Below are 12,450 nucleotides of genomic sequence, written 5' to 3' on the forward strand. Positions count from 1 at the left end.
GTGACGTCACACAATGTGATTTTTGTAATCGATAACAAAAACTTAGTCTCATTTATGTATTTAACAGTAACAGACTGTGGTTGTTCACTTATCGAAATGCAGTCATGTCGAAGGAAACAGTCTGTTAAGGCTTTCATCAATCTTTGACTTACAGCACGTTAAACGCTGTGCCTGTTAATTAACAGCATTTGTGTTACGAACGGACGTGGGTGTATACCTCTTTTGCTAGCGCGGACGTATAAAATATTTAAAAATTATTGTTAATTAATACGCGTGCGAGCCGCAACAAATGCAAATTAAACGTGCGTGTTGTGCAAGCCAATTAAATCAAGTGCTTTAAATTTTTGGCATTCTGTGTTCGATCGCCGCGCTCTTGCTCTATCGTGTGTTTGTGTGTGTAAGTGTGTGTTTGCAGCGCGCAAGTTCACGTGTGTGAGTGCGTGTATGTGCAAGTGTTAGTAAGTGTGTGTTTTGTTGGCCAAAAGCAAAACGCAAAGAGAGCCGCTATAGCAGCGGCCGCAGCAGCAACAAAAAGAAGAAAAACCAAAATCGACAAATGCGGTCAAATTGAAAAGAAAAAATAAAGTATTGGTGTCGCCAACAACAACAATAACAACAACAACAACAACAACGAGACAGAAGTAGCAGCAAAGCAAAAGCAAAGCAAAAGCAAACTCAAAAGCAAACGCAAAACTTGCCGAGAAAGCGTGCCGCCTGTGCCGACGTCAGCGTTGACGCTGCTGCCGCTGCTGCCGCTGTCGTTGACGCCGTCGCGTGTGTGAAAAGCCGGAAAATTGCTTCACTAGGCGTTGTCGTTGCAAAGACATTTTCTAGCGCGTCGCTTTAATTTGTTTATGCTGATCTGCCTCTGTCGCTGTCTCTGCTGCTGCCCTTGCGCCTGTTCTGCGAATTGGATGATTCGCCTTATCAACGGCGCCCCCTTATCAGCCACATTCTGATTGTTGCGAAAAAAAAAATTATAAAAATACCAAAACACATACTAAAACCTAAGCATTTTAAGCACAAGCGGCTGCTTCTACGGAAACAACAACAAGGACGCAAAGCAAACAGACAAGGTAAAATTTGCTCGCCCAACCCGACCATCAACAACCCTGCTTTAACTTTGTCAAAAAAAAAATTAGTTAAAAGGTTTTTAGTCCATTGCAACAGACTGCGCAATACCCTGTTTATAATATAATAACAATCAAAGCAAGTTTAAAGGAACCATCTGGATTCTTGGGATCTATAGCCTGGAAGGCAGTGTCTTTCAAATTGGGACTAGGAAATATTGATTTATCCCTAGAGGAGTTCATAAACCGTTCCTAGTCCAATTAGGTGGCTCTAGCTTTAAAAGTGTAAGGGACATGATTTTCTCTTTGTCTCTATATATAAAGAAATTGCTCCTGACAGATTGTGTGGGGATCAACGGATGGACCAAACCTTAAGTTAAAATGCTTCGAAGTATGTTTGGAACATTCGACTTTTAAGTGGCAGAAAACGGTGGTTAAACTTTGTATGAAAAGCATCAAAAACAACGCATATTGATTTTCGCGGTTTGCCAAGCCCCCTTGACGGCATACAATCAACTTTAACGATATCTGACGCGGTTATACACGCGTATATTTTCCAAGCATCATGTGTGTAGCTACAATGGACAGAGAAACAGTGCACAGTGCAAAACCAATATACTCATTTAAGGTTATGACTAGAGTATAATAAATTCAGCTGCACCCATTTGCCTGCCGCCTTTTAATTGTCACACCTCATTAGCTGTTAGCTTTGCCAGCGCCGGCTGCATAAGTGCTTTAAAGTATTTACTGTAATTTACACGCCGTCTGTCCCGCGTTGCCCCATCCGTGACGATGGACAACTCAATTTCATTAACTTAATCGATGCCCCTTTGATGCTGTTGCTGCCACTGCTGCTGCTGCTGCTGCTGTTGCTGCTGTTGCACATGCATTGAGTGCTTTATAGCCTGCCACAGATACTCGCTCGCTTGCCGCATTCGCCCCGCCCTTCTCTCATTGAGAGTGAAAGCATCCGCGTTCGCACCGCCATCAGCGTCATAGTCTTGGGCATTGTTATCACTGCTGTTGTTCATGCTATCTGCAAGGCCTCTTCAACCTCTTGTTGCCCTCAAAAAAAAAAAAAATAAAATAAATAAAGAGTATAAAACAAAAAAAAAAAAACATAAACTCATTATGCTATGCGCACTTCCGGTCGATGTCTGTTTGTTCTCAACTTTGTCATTGTTTTGTCTGTTCCACGGGTTGCTTATCGATAAAGTTTCCATACGCATCGTTGTGAACATATCTAAAATATAGATTTCACATTAGCTTATAGGCAATATTATCTTTGCTAAAAGAGATGTCTGCTTAGCATAAATGCCAAAGAAATAATAATTATTATTAATCTTTTATGCATTGGCTATGGTTACAAACTATCAAGCAAACTTTTTAAATAGCTTGAGCAACTTTGGCTTTCTGTGCTGCTAAGGCAATACAGAACAATTTATAAACTAGTTTGGGCCGTTCGATGTAAAAACAAAATCAGGAAAAATTGCATTCACTTACACTTTTGAACACTTTGAAGTTTTTAGTTTTATGTGTAAAACTGAAATGAACGTAAGTAGATGACTAAAACTATTAAAAATTGACAGTTTTAAGAGATGTCAACGCTGTCCGTTAATAATGATTATGCCTTATATAATTACTTATAATTAATTATACAAATTAAAAGTGTACACCTCACTAAATATAATATATCATTTTAAATACTACAAGATATATACACTATTTGGGGAATTCTTTGAACAACTCGCGTATGTACTCGATTTATATTTATTTGCCTTTGCGTTGCGCCGTTTTGTTATCTTCTTTGCATTTCTTTTTATTGCTATTGTTGCTTTTGTTGTATGTCATTGTAAGTGACACTGATTGCCGATTGCCAGACGGGCTGCATAATTAGGGAGCGCTTAGCATTTGCTGATAGCGTCAGCCGCTTCCGCTTCATCACTCATCAACAGCAGCAGCAGCGGCAGCGTTCTGTGTTCCGTTTTCAATTTGAAGAACCAACTGTGACCCGCCATTAGCAGTTGCCCAGTGCCCGGCGCAGAGTCAGCCAAGAGTTGGCCACATGTGGTGCCGAGTGCGGGTCCTTCGCCATGCCATTGTTATTGCCATTAGAAGCGATCCTAGGCTAGGGGCAGAGTATTTTTGTGGCACCATAAAAGTATTCGAGTGCCGTTCGTTTGCGTCACAGTTTCAGCACTGTCACACGAACACACATGCACGCACACACGCACACAGCTTAAAAGAATGGAAGGAAAACATGATGTGTATATTGTCCGACTGCAAAGACAATAAACCATCAATGAGCAGGACGAGCCGGAGGACCAAACCCCAAAGCAAATAAAACTCAATCGAATATTATTATCAACAAGGACAACGACGCGCCCCAGAACTGAACTCGCACCCATTCGTGTTGGGCTTAGCGCCGGCAATTGGGGATTGGCCACATGCTGCTCATCGTTTGCACGCGTCATGGCGCTATATAGCTGTGCTGCCGGGCATATCGAACACAGCGCGAGCCCAGTCCAGTTCCAGTCCCGTTCCTTAAACCGTTTCCAATCCCAGACCTGTTTCGTCATTGGCTATGAGTCTAATTTGGCGCGACTTTGGCACTTGTTAGCCAATATGTTTTCGGCCATGTTAATGGCCAAACGGAATTGATATTAATTGCCGCACGCCTCCACAAACTGTAGTGGGCGTGGCAGCGGCCAGCAGCCGCGCTAAGCGCTAGTCCATTAGACAGCCACGAAACTCGCATGAAAATCAGCTTAACTCATTTTTGCGGCAACAATTGGGAAAACCAAAAAAGGCAACGGCTTATCGGCTTTACGCCCATTGTATTGTGGTCGACTATCCAATACCCTGTTCTTCAGTTCTTTTATTAATATTTTGTTGTTGTCGCTACTAAGAGCGCGAACCCCTGAATGGATTTACGAGTGCAGCTACCTGAAACCCTATGCCACATATATAATTGGTTTTATAGCTCTAGTAGTAGCTGTGTGTGTGTGTGTGTTTGTGTGTATTGTGCGTGTGTTCACACACTTATCCATTGCTGGTTACTTTGGCAACGCATTGTGACTTTCACTCCAATTAATCCTTGCTCTCCTTCTTCGTACAACCCCTGAGAAATTGATCCAATTACACTTTTTGTATAGACCCCTGATTGAATTAGACATTTTTGGATGAAGCGCCGATTGTTGTCCCATCTCCGTTTTCTGAGAACAATCGTTTATGTGTGCGGACACGTTTTAACAACCGAATTCCATTCGAGTTGACAAAGTTGAATTCGAAGTGTGACAAAACTTGATGTCCAGCAAATGCAAGGCCAAATGAAAATGGATTCTCCAAAAGTTCATAAAGTGATCAAAACTTATTAAGAAATATATAAATTATATAATACAGTAATCACATTTCACATAACTAGGTTTCTGTTAGCTTAAACAAAAAGAAATATTGATTTCAATAAACTTTGTTTGAAGTGTGGTTCCAATTTATTTTATTTATTATTGAGCCGAAACCTTGAGCCGAATCGCTCCAAAGAGTAGTGAAAATAAATTGTGTAAATACAAAACTTGACTGTTTCATAAGGAGTTGTACATTAATTCGAATTACTAGCCAAACGCCAACCCTTTATTAAATTCTGTTGGACTAGTTACATTTGAATTAAATTGAAATATTTGACAATGATTACAAAAACAATAGAAATTATGTATAAACATATGCTTGGCAACTCAAATGACTTAAATTCATACAAATTTCGATTTCGGATTGTAAAGCTCATTATTTACATTCTCAACTAAACAGAAATCTAGTTTCCAACATTTTAAAGCCAATTTAAAGATTAACCTTCAAATTAAGTTTGTATATCTCGGACATTTTCAAACAAGCAGCAATAAAAAATTGCCCTGAATCCCATTTAATCCAACGTAGCAAAAATTCTACTCGACTAGAGTGCATCATACTTACGTTTACTTACTGATGAATTAATATTTAAGTTCCCATTCAGTTGAGTAGCTCTTGTAAGAATCAACTGCAGAACGCCTTGTGTGTTCACTTAATTTCCTGTGCTCACCAGGCTTAATTCAGGACGCTAACTACATCCAGGTCCTGCCACGTTTAGCCAGCCATCATTTTGATAAGAAATTTCAGCTAATCAACCGTAGCTTGATGGCGCGGAAGACGCTCTTTAGGGATGGGGGAGGGGGGGGGGGCTGGGCGGGCACCCTGCTGTAATGACCTTGATAAACTTTTGCGTTTCAGGTTGTCAGTAGGCTCCTTTGCTTTCTTGGGATGTGCACGACTTGCTTGGCTTTCGGCCATTTTCTTTTTATTTGTTATTGTTGTCGGCGTGCATATTTGAAAAACGTTTTACGTGCTACCTCGTAAAAGATACATATGTACCTCTACCTATGTATATACAAAAAAACTTGGTTGTTTTTAAAGGAAATAAATAAAATGTTTGTGATTCACACAAAGCTCGAGGCTGGGATACCATAAGCTTAATGTGCAATTACTTTAACATGAAGTGTAAGGCACTTTAATTTATTTACTTGAATTTGAAATAAATGAAATTTGGTATTCAAATAGTCTTAGTCCTAGATATTTTTTACAGGGTATCAAAAGTTTTAGTAGTGGCCTTTTTTAAAGCTTTTTTTTTACGGCCGTTTTGCAGCTTAGCTCGGCTTGCTGACTGCGTTTTGCTGTGCTTTTCACTCAATTCTGATTAAAGACAAACCCTCGTCCTGCCTGGTATTGCTTTGACTGAGTGTTATTGCCACTTTGAGATGTCAACCTTTAAACCTGGGCCCTTTTTATGGGTTTGCGCCATACCTGTGTGGCACAGAAATTGATTTTTACTGTTCTTCTGTCAACAAGCAAATGGTATACGCTTGTATTGGCCTACATATAAGTTAATACATATATCATGATCCCTCAGCAAATGCCAGCAAATGTAGCCAAAATTATTCAAAGTGTCATTGAAACTTTTTTGTGCCAGAACAAAAGATCAACCCAAAGTTAAATCATCAGCTGTTGCCCCGCATTCCTTCCCACTGGCCCCTCGCTTGAAAACCAATCATTTGTACATTGAACCCCGCCCCGAACAGCGACCGTGGCAGCTGTAAATATGCATGGCCAGCGCCATGTGGCCAACACCTTGACACTGCGGCTGGCGACTTGGCAACAGCAGCATAAAGAACCAAACAGCAACAAACATTCTACAGGCGCTTTATGCAAAAACAAAAAAAAAATACAATGAAAAAAGAAGTATATATATATATATGCGTCAGGCTGGCAGGCAAACTGGCTCATAATGCGCCTCAGGGTACAGCTTTGGGCCCCGTCTCCCGGGCCGGGCCATGGCAGCGTGTCCAATCGACCAGCTCGGCAGCATACGTGTAGAATTCATTAACAATAAAGCGCAGCAAAGCCGAAGAGCCTGCGAGCATGGCAAGTCGAAGCTGGAAAAAAGGCAGGGGATGTGGTTGAACGGCATTGTGGCAGCCAAGAATTCTCTGTAAGCCAAATCCTGGGTGGTCCTTTTGACTTGGCTGCACTTTGTTATGTGAGCTGTTCCCATAAACGATTTTATATTTTTCCACAAGCTTAGAATCGAGAATGTTAAGAAATGGATAGACTGACTTTTGAACATGAGCCTCGTTTAATATTTTAATAATCATTAAATATTATTTAACTACGAAGAGTTTTACAGTTGAATTAAATATGTTCAATTTTCTTTCTTTTTGTAGATATCAATACTAAGGAGCTTAAGGTAAGACCTGTTTATGGTGTAACTGTTAAGTTTACCAAACATTCATATATTTTATCATTATTATAAGATTTCACTTTGATATACTAAGCACGCTGAGATACTAATAAATTGTACTAGCACTCATTCATACGTATCGAAAATTTAATGCAGATATGTATATACATTACTCTCGCAAGTGTAAAATTTATTGTTGAGAAAGTAAATAAATGATTGACAATTTGATTAACAATATAACTAAACATAATCTAGATCGGGTTTAAATCAATAATATATTGGAGCTTGTTTAAAAGTGAAGAATTTTTGTGGATTGCAGCTTATAGAGCATCGGCCTCTCGATTGTGTTTAACATTTGGCTAAATCCTTGGCCGCAACGCGTCGGCCTTAATTTAATGTCTGTGGTTTATATTAACGCTGTTCTTGCTGTTGTGGTTGTTGTTGGTGGTGGTGCTGCTGGTGGGGGTGGTGGTGGTGCTGCCTCCGCACAGTCATTAATTAATTTTTGGCGCTTGCTTCATAACAAACTTGTTCTGGGAAACGAGCGCCTGTCGCCAATTGCCTCCCCAAAGAACGGAATGCATATATCACGATTATGGAAAATGAATATATGATATTAAAAAGGGGGAACACTGCGCCTGACAGCAAGAGACAAAAATAAAAAATAAAATAATCGTGCGAGCGAGAAAGTGAGGAAAGGATAGACACTTGTACAAACATTTGGAGTGTTTAACTTTGCGCTCGTTTTTCATTTTGTTTTTTCGCTATTGAATTCTTCTTGTTTTTTTTTTGCTAACATTTGTTGTGTTCACCATAAACTTTTGCCTTTTGTTGCCCTTGTTGCCTTCAAAACACAACATTGTTTTTTCTGTAGCAGCTGCGAAACACAATAACTAAATGCATTTGTTGATGTTGTGCACAACTTTGGCTAAGGTAATTGCCAACGTCTCTAAATTGTGGGCATGGCAAGGGGCAAAGTTTTAAGGTTTATTTTTAATACATTATCTAGTATACTTTGCATAGTTGGTTTGGTTGTCGATTTAAGTCGGTTGTTAACTTTTTGTGCAAACTAGGTACAAGGACTTGCAGCTAATAATAATCTGTTATTGAAAACTTATACGCCCTATTACACTTAAATTTTGTTTTATTAAATCTTAGGAAAACCTGTCGAATACTATAATTAAACTAATTAATCAAATTATTCTATGGTAGCATCCTTTTCTTGTCAAATTCGCGGTTGCGATTAAAATGTGTTATTAAAAAAAATATTTTCGCAAGCGAATATACCTCTCGCAAACAATAAATTCGGTGGTATTAAAAAAATGTTGTCGCCTGCGACACTTGACAGCTTTTGAAATAGTAAAAAGAAACATATTTTTATATATATAAAAAGAACTTGGAGCGTGGCTTGCATGCAAGGGACACAAATGTTGAAGCTGACTTTTAGCGTTTTCTGCTGCTATTTTTACAGTCGCACTTGGCAACACACAAACTTGTCAAGTTTATGGAACAGCCAAACTTGAAAGTTGTTCTCTCCCACGTTTGTCACTCACTCTCAATTGCAAGAGACGAGAACTGAGAACGCGTGAAGTGCAGGTCTTGAAGTGCGCCAACGACATCAGCTGACGGACACTTTGTCATTACGAGTTTCGGTTGAAATCTTTATGAGCCCATAAATTTTGCCAATCGATCGTAGGACGTTTATTTTATACAATCGCCTACCTGTCTGCTAAAAATATGCCATTTTTTCTTTCCTTTCTTTTTTTTTATAGCATCTGACAAGTTTTGACACAGTTGTCGTACATCAAATGGGGACGGCGCAAAATGAAGGAACATTTCCATTAAGCGAACAAAAGACATACGTAAAAAATTACTTTCTTGGGAAGTAGCTGACTGCACAATTATCTGTGAAGATTCCAGACGTTATGTTCTTTCTAATCATTCTGAGCTTATATAGGTACACGATAAGTGGTGGGTACATGTTGATGGTGGCCACACTGCAAGCTGGGACATTTTGTAAGAGCAGATAATTTTTTATCCTGACTGATTGACTGACTGAATGACAGACTGACTAACTGACTGATTGGTGGTCAACACACAGTCCAAACCGTAAGGGCTAGGAAAACAGAAATTTTCACTGTAGTTACCTTATGTAATGAAGGTGCACGTAAAGACGAAAATTCCACCCACATGTGTGGAAAAATCGTGAACAATGTTTGCACGCAACTTGTTTGTTTACCATCCGATCGGCCTCAAACTCATTTTCAAATATCATTGTTCAAATTCATTTGAGGGGTGTTTCACACTTTCGCGGAATCCAAGCTTCCTCGGTGGAAAATGTGATTTCACGATTTTTTGGGTTAGGTTTTCAGTATTGTCCGTTTTGCCTCAAACCTATTTTCGAAGCTCTAACTAAGAACTTAATGAATACGTGATTCAGCGATTTAAGAAATTTCACCAGCAACTTTGGAAATTCATATTCAAAGATTGAAGATTCTCACCTAAAGGGAGAAACCCGTTGATTCCAACATTTAGTTCCTTATTCGATTCACTTAAAACATAGTTTTTAATAGAAGATGATTTCACGATCGTGGAAATATAAAATCTTAAATTCTTTGCACCACGAGCAAGGTCGAGCAGTACCCGCTAGTAATATATATGTCAATAATTCGGCATAACAAATGTTTATTTTACATAGTACAGAAGGGTTTCATTAAAGCTAACTTTCTTTAGATGTATGCAGGGAATCCAGCCAGCTGGCAGCCATTTTAGCCTTTAAATGTTGTATGTACATATATACCTATACCTATACATTCACATACATGGGTGAACAATTTTAATATTTTATGTTGTCTGCCTGAGCCCTGTGGCCAATTTGCAAACAACCAAAACAACAGTGCAGTCATAATGGCAACGACAGCAGCAAAACTTTGAACAAATATTGACATCGTTTTTTTTCGCTTTTCCTTAACATTTCCCAACATTTTCCTGCTCTTATTGCGTACGTAGTAAATAAAACATTCAACCGTTATGCACATGCATATGCACAGCAGCTCGGCTCGGCTCAGCTCAGCTCAGCTTAACTCGACTGGACTTTCAGTTCTGTTCAGTTACCAGCCCGGCCCGTACCGTCCCGGCCAGCCCGTTTGTTGCAGGCATCGCGGTCAACGTCGCGTCATCATCATCGCCGGCTGCGGTCAGCGCTGATGTTGGTTTAGTTGATGACCTCGGCCCGTGTGCCGGCTTTTGGCTGTCAGTAGAATTTACTTAACGACCTGGCCTGGTCAAGTAATGCGACTTGGGCAGTCAAGCTGGCCAAGGGCTTAGTGAGAGGTCGCGTTTCATGCAGGCCAAAAGTGCTGCATCATAATACTATTCATTTTAATCTGTAAATTCATTTATGATTGTCTTTTTGAAGGTCAGTCGTCCTACAACGGGTGGCTTGGTAATGATGTCAATTGCAACTTAGGTTGTAAAGTAGTTAGCTTAAAATTCTAATTTAAAGCTTCTTAAATGTTTAGCTTACATGCAGAAATGTACCATATATGTATGTCTATTCTATATGCAGGTTGCATATGTACACAGACAGGTGGATATAGGGTACAAACTTGGGCATATTTGTGTAACTATTTGTATTTGTATTTGTATAAATTCAGGAATGAAGTATTCAATTTTGAATGTATGCCATGTGATTGCCATTTGGCATTGCAATTGCAATTGATTGATAAATTCGTTAGCGGGAATATGTAAAAATAAGTAGAAAATAGAAAATGTTTCGTTTTATTCTCGTTACTATTTGCAATTTCAATTTGTAAGGCAAATTTACTCGCGCCGGACGTGCGAGCCATTTTGATATTTGCATGCTCATATGTATATATATATTTATATATATACATATATGTATATACATGGTATATATCGATTGATATGAGTATTACGACATTTGAATTAACAGGCCAGCCTGTCCGGGCTGTTACGGCTTTTGGCAGTGTTTGTTTTAGTCGAAGCGTTATTTGTTTATGCATTACATGAACTAATGCTACAAAGACTTGACCAACGGCCATTCATAAAGCTGCAATATCAACAACAACAGCAACAACGACAACATCAACTGCTGTAGCAACAGCAATAGCCACGAGCAATGAGCATTAAACGCAATTGTTAGCCTTGTGCCAGAAACCAAATAATAGTAATAATGCGAAAAAAAAGAAACAGCAAAGAAATCAAGAAATACCGAAGGAAATAAAGCACGAATCAAAAATAAACGCCACAAGTTTATGAACATTTAAAAATCGCGCCAGCACTTTGCGTTGAAAATTCAATTAAACTGGCAGCGCGTCGTCGCTAGTAATTAATGCAAATGGCCAGAAATAAAACTAAATCAAGTCGCAGATCAGAAACGAAAAGGAAAATGACGAACGAATCAGGTGAGGTAGCCGCTGCGGGGGCAATAATGCAGTGGAAATGAAATGTAAACACGAAACACGGGCAAGTTAATAAAAATATTTTTCAATTCTCAAAGCAAAAACTACAATATTGAAATAAAATCGAATAAGAGAAAAAGAAAACAAACACACATAGAAATGTGAAAATATTTGCCAAATGTTGTAAGAATTTTGTAAATACACGGAATAAACAAATGCAATTGTATCCATATATCGCCCAATTGAAATCTTTATATAATGCCGTTTATAATAAGACACAACAGTGCGGCAAAAATAAAATACGAAAAAAAAGAAAAACAAATAAATAAACAAACGCATGTCGAATAGTATGGAAAACCAGTTATTGACAAGACTTTGCTTAGACACTTTTAAATACAATGATTAAGTTAATGTTTATGCCTTGTTATTGCTGTCGATGCCCAAATGACGTCACAGTGACGTCAAAGCGATCCGCTTTTATTTATAGCAGGTGCGACCCGAGCCGAGCAACGCCGAGCGGCCTGCGGTAAGCGGTGCGCGGTGCGCTCTGCGCTGTGAAATGCAAAAGCCAAATTAAAACATACACACAGTGTCAATAAAACATCGTCATAGTATTTAAATGAGGTTTGACAGCCACACACACGCACACTCACATTCGCACTCACACACTATCAAGTGTATATATTTATGTGTGCGCCTTTTTTATTATAAATAAATACTTGTATTGATACAGGTGGCCTTACTTAGGCCGAGCAATTCGTATAGCTTTTGGCCGGGTCAAACGCGGGCCAGCCTTGGCGCAATGCGGGTCTGCCTGTTGTTGTTGTTGTTATTCTTGCTGTTGTTGCAGCCGCTGCTTGTTTTATACTCCACACTAGACACTTTGAATGGGCACTTTCCACCGATTGATCGATTTGACATATGCACATTGAAGGTGCGGTTCCATTCTTGATAGCCCTATGAACTGTACAAAAAACCTTATCAGCGATTAGAAATGTGTGCTCTTGTATAATTAGAATTAAGTTTCATAGCATATAATCCAATTACTAGTTACGCATTCAAGTATACATACATATATATATATAGTACATACATATATATATAGTATTCTATATATAGTTTTTTCAACTTTTTTTTTATTAGCTTCGTCCACCGCTTACATGAATTTATATTGTTCAATCGCAATTGCAAA

The 12,450-nt window shown here is 39.0% G+C and overlaps 1 protein-coding gene across 1 annotated transcript in view; it reads left to right on the plus strand.

Annotated features, from left to right (window-relative positions):
• The first annotated feature begins 630 nt into the window (after nt 1-630).
• The window catches only part of LOC115772014 (G protein-coupled receptor kinase 2), an 85,676-nt gene continuing 73,856 nt past the window's right edge, over nt 631-12,450 (plus strand). The window contains exons 1-2 of the mRNA XM_030717944.1: nt 631-1,076; nt 6,818-6,840. The gene's annotated coding sequence lies outside the window, so the exon portion shown is untranslated. The remainder of the gene's footprint in view (nt 1,077-6,817; nt 6,841-12,450) is intronic.

The sequence above is a fragment of the Drosophila novamexicana genome, unplaced genomic scaffold (assembly GCF_003285875.2).
Source record: "Drosophila novamexicana strain 15010-1031.04,08,12 unplaced genomic scaffold, DnovRS2.1 tig00000108-arrow-pilon, whole genome shotgun sequence".
NCBI classification, from domain to species: Eukaryota; Metazoa; Arthropoda; class Insecta; order Diptera; family Drosophilidae; genus Drosophila; species Drosophila novamexicana.